Source organism: Oxyura jamaicensis, chromosome 5 (assembly GCF_011077185.1).
Source record: "Oxyura jamaicensis isolate SHBP4307 breed ruddy duck chromosome 5, BPBGC_Ojam_1.0, whole genome shotgun sequence".
NCBI classification, from domain to species: Eukaryota; Metazoa; Chordata; class Aves; order Anseriformes; family Anatidae; genus Oxyura; species Oxyura jamaicensis.
Window position 1 is genome coordinate 47,406,616 of NC_048897.1, and position 8,786 is coordinate 47,415,401.

The 8,786-nt window shown below is 51.7% G+C and overlaps 1 protein-coding gene across 6 annotated transcripts in view; it reads right to left on the reverse strand.

The window, feature by feature from the left end:
• Positions 1-8,561, reverse strand: part of SYNE2 (spectrin repeat containing nuclear envelope protein 2) — a 187,877-nt gene extending 179,316 nt beyond the window's left edge. For 3 of the 6 annotated variants that reach the window (XM_035326789.1, XM_035326790.1, XM_035326787.1), the window contains exon 1: positions 8,412-8,559. The gene's annotated coding sequence lies outside the window, so the exon portion shown is untranslated. Of the gene's footprint in view, positions 1-1,299; positions 1,418-8,411 lie in introns of those variants that run through there. The other 3 variants (XM_035326791.1, XM_035326788.1, XM_035326792.1) reach the window with 3 other exon arrangements.
• Positions 8,562-8,786: the final 225 nt, after the last annotated feature.

Genomic DNA, 8,786 nt, shown 5'->3' on the forward strand with positions numbered 1-8,786 from the left:
CCCTTCTTCCCTGAATAAAGGAAACAGTCAGATGGTTAACAAGCAGATTGCGCTGTTGAGTGAACCTCGCCTAAGCAGTAAAGGCCTGGAGTTTCCCAATTAAATCATAAGGCTGTTCTCAGTCAGGAGGATCTTTCTGAAAAGCAGTAAGCTGCTTTTTCAGGACACTAAGAGAAGGGAAAGGTGGGGACAGCGGTGATCTAAACGCAGGAGTTTTCGCTGGGGCAGGGCTTGCTCTTACAGCAACATCACTGGAAATGGCAGCGCAATGTTTGCACAACAGATCTCGGCAGACAGATCCATTGACGGTGTCAGGAGAGGGGAGGAAAGTGAAATGCAATGTGTGTTTGGGAGCCAAATGAGACAGGGCTTGTCTCATGCGAGTCCTATCTGCTTTGGCAGTATTCCTGTACAGATCACGGACTTGTTTTGATCACTAAATATAGCAGAGAAGAGGAATCCTGCTGCAAGTAGCTCTCCGCCAGCGCTTGCTGTTTTATGCAGACGGAAGGGGAACACAAAAGAGAGGTTTGTCCAGCAAACGGCAACTGAAGCTTGCCAGCATCTGAAGGGCAAATTACAATTTTAATGATACGTCCTAGCCTGGCAGCTGTGAATTCATCAGATTTTCTCTCAAGCACGTCCAGCCCGGGCTGCAACAAGGCAAATTGCTGTTTTCCCCCACATACCTCTGTTCTGACCCAAAGGGGCTGCCTCTCCAAAGGGCGAGCTTCTCTTTTCCATGTAATTCTTTCAACTGAAGGTTCCCCCAGAAATGCTACAGGGGGTCTTTTTAGACACCTACCTGTCAAAATCTGCATGCTCACATGCCTGTGTGGGTTTGGGACATGTGAAAAGAGGCCTTCGACCACACTGTCTCCCACACTGGACGTGCAGGGACCCTCCATGGTGGGAGAAAACCTGCACTTCGCTCAGCGAAATGGAACACTTTTGTTTTCTGCTTAAGACAAAATGTCTTTTGCTTTGCTTTCAAAGAATCGGTTGCTTTAGGAAAAAAAAAAATCCACACACAAGCCTAAATCTCTAATTTATAGCATAGTTCCAACCTTCAGAATAACTTTTTGTGTGCAGCGAAAAGCACGCCAAACACCCTTATTCCTACCAGTGCTGCTGCCAGAGAGGACCAAACAGCCAAACTGTGCAGAGAAAACCCAGGAGAAAGAACTTGGTGCTACGCGTTAGCCTGCTACAATAAATCACTATACCAACACAACACAGTTGCAATTGCAAAACCAAGGACTCCAAACTGGAAATAGTTCAGAATGAAGGATCCCTTACTTGTTCCGTGCACTCCCCCTCTGCATGTGCAGGATGAGAAGTCTTCTCACCAGGGCCCGAACCACGGAGCTGCCCAGCTCGCTTTCTTTTTGAATCAGGATTTCTCACACCGGAGACAACACAGGAGGAATGCCTTGCGAGCCCCGCGCATCTCCCTCGCTGAAAAGCAGCAAGATTACTAACACCGAGTTACTTATGGACAAGTTCAGTCAAGCAACAGAGAACGTGCGTTGCGCAAGCACCGCCGCTGCGCCACGGCCAAGCAGGTGAGGTAAGCCACGAGCCACGTCTGGCATCCCTGGCCAACTCCAGCACACCAGCACGTGTTTCGGTACAGTTTTCTCCCAGAGCCACCGTCCTGGATGAAAGTCCAGTAAGGAGCTGGCGTGTGACCACAAACACACATCCTTGGCACGGGATGTGCCTCGGTTTCCTTACAATCCCTGCACAGCTTTCAGTACAGTGAAATGGCGGACTGGCTTTTCTGAGAACCTTTCCAAGAAGAAACACGTTAAGAGTCCCTTCCAAACCATTCGAAGGGGAAGCCTTCACCTGCAGAGGATACCTACAAAGCCTGCCTGCAGCACCAGAAAGGCACAGCCGCTCTGCAGGAACACCGTCAGCTCACACCTTCGTTGCGCAAGTATCTGCTTCCTGCCCCTCAGAAACTGCTGGGGTGCCCCTGGCACACCAATGGGAAGAAAATTCTAATTTTTCCCTACTCCAACATGAAGCCAGCTGTGCTCTTACTTCCCTCTTACAATAACAAGCTCTGCCTCCTCCATCCCAGGGGTATTTCATCACCAACATCCCACCCAGATCTGCGTAAGAAACAGTTTTGCAAACAATCTATCTGAAACCTTTCTTTCCCACCCCCTTTTTTTAAAGAAAAACAACTGTAAACCTGTCAGTCTGCTATCTTTGAAACCACTTGTTACAGTCCAAGTGGTTGATGAAGCAGGATGACAATACCAGGAAATACCTGGAATTGATCTTCAACGTGTATTTTTGGAGACTGGCTTTTCTCCCAGCTCCTATTTAATAGGTTGCTCCTTCCCTCCTCTTCCCATTTGTGCTCCCTGGAATCAGATTGCAATCCTCTCAGAGTTCAACCGTGGACCCCCTATGCAGAACTTTAGGATTCAAATCCAGGCTCGTACAATACGCTCTTTCTATTCCCCTATCATATTCTTTCTCTCTTATCAGAAAGGATAAGGGAATGCTCTGGTATTTGTCTGAAACTGGAGATGCCGCCGATCCATGCAACGCTCAGTACTTGCCTGTACTCCCTGTCTCTGTTACACCAGCAAATTCCTTCAGCAAATTCCTCCCCAGACGCCCAGCTCATTTGGCAAAGGAAGCCTTTCTGCTGCAAACCAGTTCTCCACACAGGAGAAATTTCATCCTTCTCCTACATGGCTCACCTGTGCAGGGAAGTTAAGCTTTTTGCAGAAGAGATGGTGTTTTTTTATATCATGCCGCTAAATAACACAGCGGCAGCAGCCACGCTTCAGGTCACAGCTCCCCACGAGCCTCCAAAGCTCCCCAAGGTCCAACAGGGTGTTTGATTGCAAGTTTCATATAGGTCAGTTTAAAGAGTTTCCACAGACCATTAAATAATCCTACATGCTGCCTTATGCCGCTGCAAGCCTGAGGTGAAGCAAATTTAACCCTAAAGGTTAAACCCTAACGTTTAACCATTTTAAAGCACGCGTGCAATCATCCACACCAGCCCAGTGGACACACAATAATTCAGCTGTATTAACACCTATGGCATTTTGCTAGTCCCTTTTACAAACGGCACGGGTACCTACCGGGTGCCATCCGCCACCAAGAGCCGAGCAGGCGGTGTCCCCCCTGGGACAGTGGCAGGTTGCGAGGCAGCTGCAGGGCGCACGGGCACACCTCTGGGATCCTGCTGTCATCGCCACTGCCTCCACCCTGGTGGGCGACCTTGAAAAAGTGCAAATCCTCCTTGGCCTCTTATTTATAGCAGAAGATTGTCTCTTTCTGAATCCGCTGAGTGGCCAGGGGAGGAGGACGGCGCTGTGTGGGACATCGCTGCCCGCTCCCTGCTCCCAGGTACAGCCTTCCAGGCTCCACTGCCCCAAGCCACACAGAGGCTGGGTCTGACAGAAACGAGGACACGAGCAGCCCTCCCAGAACCTGTGCTGTGGTACGAGACGCTTTGGCTGAGGTTCAGCTCTCCTGACATTAAACAGCTACAACAGAGATGCCTCCGTGTGCCTCCATTGTTTGGACAGTGGAGAAACAATGGAGAGAAACAGGCACTTTTAGGGCAGTTTGTCCGGTGTATTTTTAGACGTCCAATTCACCGTGGATGAATCATGGCCCAGAAGTGTTTGTTCCTCTCTGGTGACTATGAAAGGAGTCTGGACAACTGTCTCCCGTGCAGACAGCTATGCTGTAGTTCGGCAAGATGAATCTCACACTTTTAAGCTGGGGGAAAGGACATAAACAGAGAAGCACTCCTGGCTTTCCACAGAGGTGAGAAATATCGCCTCCACCAGAGACACAAGGTGCAAGTGTCCCGTGATTCCCTCCCTCGTAAACATCTTGCAATTCAACAAGACACAACCACCTTCACTGAGAGTTTAGCTTTGCTGGAAGAGCCTCGTTTAATCGCTGAACTTCGAGCTTCCATGAAACGCTCCTACAAACAGAGCTCCACGTTGCTCACTGCACGAGAGCTTCTAAGAAGCAGGGCACGTTGCTTGTGGGGCAGCTTTCATTTCACTCCCTGTGTCAGTGGTTATTAGGTGGTTATTACCACCACAAACCAACCCAACAAAAAACAGAGCCCTCACTAGCACAAACCAACACAAAGCCATTTCTGAAGCTGTCCAGGTGCAGCGTCTTTACAACTCTTCGTGGCCAGTCGTACATTGGCCACTAGCCACAGACCCACAAGGCACAGTCAGCCATACGTTCCCCTCTCCGCCTCCACCTTTTACCTCATCATTCACCAACTTCTTGTGTTTCTCCTGGCAACCAACAAGTCAAATGACCCAGAAAGTAAAACTTCTTCCTGTACAATCCACATTTCTGCCTCCTCCCTACGCTTTCATGAAAGTAATTACAAGTGCTTTGTTTTCCATCTTAATTGTCATTTCCTTTGATAGAACTTGCAGCCTGAGCCTTAAAGCTCAAACACTTCATACTATTCTTTCCTCTTTTTCCCCATCCCCGGCCACAAATGGTACTGCTTGTATCAGGGTAAGCAATTCCTTCAAGTCGTCTCGAGCCAATCTGCGCGGCCGCATTGTGTGGGGAGTTATCAGCAGGCTGCAGGAAGGCAAGAAAGCAAACATGCCTCCCTGCAAGACACCAGAGGCCGGAGTTCAGTGGAGTGGAGCTCTGCCCGATTTCCCCTCCTGTGGGGAGATAACAGCCTACCCTGCACCAGCCCTTTCCCCAGCACAGATTTCTTTTCCCTTCCAGTGTGCTCAGCTAAGTGAAACACAGGTTTTCCCCCACACTCTTCTGCCCCTTTCCTGGCCCTCCAGCATCTCCATAGAAGCAGCTTTCTTCATCTCCTGCTGTGAAAACGGTGAGCCAGGTGATCTATAGAGGATGTCTTCCTCACAGCCTTCCCATCACCACTCTGCAATCCCTTTACAAACAAAATGCCCCAGACATCTTCCCCCTCCCGGCATTACCCCCAGCCAAAATGTGTTCATCCTTCACAGCAGCTACTCGCTGCTGACACCCTTCACGCTCTGCGGGACACGAGTCAGTCCAGGAAGGGTAGGCAGTCGGATCCACGTTCCGTGGGGTAATACACACTATCGGTTTATGATTCATGGTCCAGTAGCTGCAGGTGCTGCTGTAATTGTAATTTCCTCCTTCTCCCGGGCAAGCAGCAGGTCTGCACAGGAGGGAGCAGGGTGAACGTGGCCTGGACATGCCACTTGTACTCTCAGACATGCATTTGGGGTCCAGACCAATTCAGCCTTAGCTGAAGTAATAACCTACCCCAGACCTAATCCCGGTATCGACCCTCTCCACAGAGCACAGCTGACAAAACCCAGATAAACCTGATCTCCCAGCAGCTGCATGGCCACCTCTGTCTCAGTTACAGGAGTCTCCCACCCACACTGGTCAGGGATGAAACTCAGGAGAAGGAAGATTAGGTGAGAGGTATACGAAATGTCACCTTCCCTTTAATCACAGCTTATGGATCCGGTCCCAAAGCGTTACTCATACTGCTCCACACTCCACACGTATAATCCCACCGACTAATCGGGCTGCTTGTTCAAACAGGCACGTTGCTGGGAGTGTTCCCTTGCAATCGCTGGCTCCCTTTCCAGTGTTTCTCCAAGTTCGCAAGCAGAGACTACATCCTCTCCCACATCTAAAGCCCCGTGACAGTTCAAAACAAACTGCAGGAAAGCTAGGAAAGTGCGGTGGCACACATGGCACACTTTCAAAACGAGAAACTTCACAACCAATTGGTAGGTCCTCTCTCCACCGCTGCCAGATAACACTGGGGAAACACTTCAGTTGTGGTAAGCAGCAGATAAGCATCTCTTCGCACATATACATATAAGCATCCCAGCTGCTAGACTTTTAAAACCAGTATTCACCGTGCCCCAGGGAGGAAAAGGAATGGGGTAGACTGGCTGAAAGGCACAGCTTCGCTAGTAGGAGTCTGGATCATCCCTTCGCATCTCCCTATACAAACCCGGCCATTGAGAGCCCAGATCTAAAACAGAGTCGCAGTTGCTAAGAAAACAGTGCTGCAAACAGATGCCAGGAGATGATTCATGAAGTAAGGGCATATCCCTGTACTACAGATAAACCCAGATGAATGGGGCTCTTTATACCTGATCTTTCAAGCTGTGCCTCTTCTTGCCCTCTTTGGGATTTCTTCTTTCATTCATTTCTACGTTCAGATGGCGAGGAAACCAAACGGAGCTGAACTCACTGTTTATGGAATTAATTACTGGTAAGGGGAGGTTACAATGCTTACAATGAAATCCGTAAAAGGGCTAAACTGTGGCCCATTTTTCCACCCAAAGACTTAACAACACTTACCAACTTTGCCTAAAACCTGCCAAAAGAAGGAACATAAAATCCCCAGTAGAACACTGCAAAGGAGGGAATAGTAGCAATTTTGCTCTTGCTACTTTCATTTATAACACAAAACTAACAGCTAGGGAGATAAAGCATTTTAAACCTATTAGATCATTAAGGCATGCTGCTTCTTGAATTACTTCATTGGGTCTATGCTTAAAATCTTCGCCCGACAAATAAATAAAAAATAGCAAGCACACTCCGGGACTGACTGTGTGCTGACACCACCAAAGTTCTCCTTTACTTTAATGAACTTTTGATGAGATTTAATTAGAGAGAAGTTCCTTTGCTCCTCTTAAACTGTCCTGCTCGGTTCTTATTAAGGTCTGATATCAATGGCACTTAAAATGTAGTTTCCTGATGTTATTTGTAAATAGCCATTTAAATAAAGGAGCTTTCATACAGATAGCTGTATGGCTTTGCTATAGATAGCTACAGTAAAGCCAGTTATCATTCGTCACCCTTCGTGATGAGGAAGAGAAGAACAACCACCATTTATACACTTCTGAATACGTATTTGTACAGCATCTAGCACAAGGGGGACCCAAACATTGCCACAGAACAAATCAGCACTGCTCACTGCAGTCACTGCTAGTTTTTCCCTCCAAGCTCCCGTGTGCCACTGCCTATCCCCCTAGTCCTTGCAACCCATCCCCATCCTCGCTGGCAGGTGCCAGGGCCTCTTCCACAGCAGGTCCAAGTGGCCCCACAGCACCCCTCCACAACGTGCCCTGCTTTGTCCTGGAAATCTGTAACTTCGGCTGCCCTGATTCTGATGTGAGGTGGTTGTGTGAGTGCCCGTGGCGTGGCGGGTACTGTTACTGTCTGCAGAGTTAGCAGTCACCACCGTGCTCCTTCCTGAGCTGTACTAACAGCCACAGAGGGGTTAGGAGCCCGCGGCTCAGCTCACCAGGCACCAGAGGCCAGGAGCGTCCCTTTTTCAGGTATAACATTTCAACCACAGGCATACACAGAGGTTTGGTTAGTTTGACCAACAAACAGTCGCAATAACTAGCCAAGGTCCTGCATGTGGCACTTCTGTCTTTGCCTGTCCTGTGATGGGAAAGTGCTCCTGAAAGCAGAGATGGAGAAAAATGACTGAATGATGGAAAGAGAGGGCAGAGGACAGGTGGAACACAGGGCACCCTGAAAGGGGGAAGCAGAGGCACGAGGAACGTGCATCTACTGAGCTAACAAAGGATGGAGAGGCAGTGAAAAGCCCTCAAACAAACTCACCCAAAGTTTTTTTCTGGGTGTTTTGAGGAAGTCGAGAAGCACGCACCTGCTCTGCCTCCCTGCTCCTGTGGCAGCTCTCAGGCAAAGAGAAGGGGCAGGAGAAGGAGCGTTTGGGGGGACAGGGAGGGGACCGAGCCCTGGGTTTGTCACAGAGGAGTCTTCCCTCGGAGCCCTGAGCCTGTCACAAGTCAGTGCCAAGCCAGGGACCACCATCCCCACACGCTGCACCCCATGTGCAGCGGGGCAGTAACTAATGACTGCTGCAAAAGCAAGCAGGGGGTGCCTGGGAGCCGGGATGGAGGCGAGGGCGGAGAAGAAAAAGGAGCCCAGGAGCAGCGCGGGAAGCACAGACAGGGCTCAGCGCCTCACCCGGGAGAGCAGCGCTGCCCTGGCGCCGCTAACACAGCACCCCTCACAGCACATCGCTACTTTTCGCTCCGGAGACAACTTTGCCCCAACGAGCAGCCACAAGGTCTCTCCGCACCGACTTCAGGCGGGACGCCCCTCGCCGCTCGCCGCCCCCCGTCCTCCCGCCGCTCCCCGCCGCCTCACGGCGCCCCGGGACCCCCCCTCCCCGGCTTTCCTGAGCCGGGCTTTGGGGCGACAAAACCCTCCCGCGGCCCTCCGAGGGAACAAAGGCGGCGGGGAACAAAGGCGGGCAGGTACCTCCGCGGCGGAGCCCAGCCGAGCCGAGCCCAGCCGAGCCGAGCCCGGCCGCCGCTCCCCACACAAAGGCGCGGCCGCGCCGCAACTCGGGGTGCCCGGCGGGGCAGACTCACCGCGGCGGCGGGTCCGGGTGGCGGCGCTGAGGGCTGGGCGGCGGGACGACGAGGAGGAGGAGGAGGAGGAGGAGGAGAAGGAGGAGGAGGAGGAAGGGGAGGAGGAGGGCCCAGGCACCGGCCGCTCCCCGCCCGCGGCCGGGAAGGCGGCGAGGCCGCAGCCCCCGCACCCCCGGGGCGGTGCGGCCCGGCCCCTGCTCCGCCTCCAGCCGCGGCCGGGCGAAGGAGGAGCGGGGCCCCGCTGGGCTGGCTGGACACTGAGGGGGGGGTCTCCTGCCACCCTGACGGACAGCTGGAGCTGTTTTCGTTTCACGCGGTTTTGTTTTTGCCTCTCATCCCGGCCCAAGCAAGCTTGCTCCCTCAGCAACACTTGCA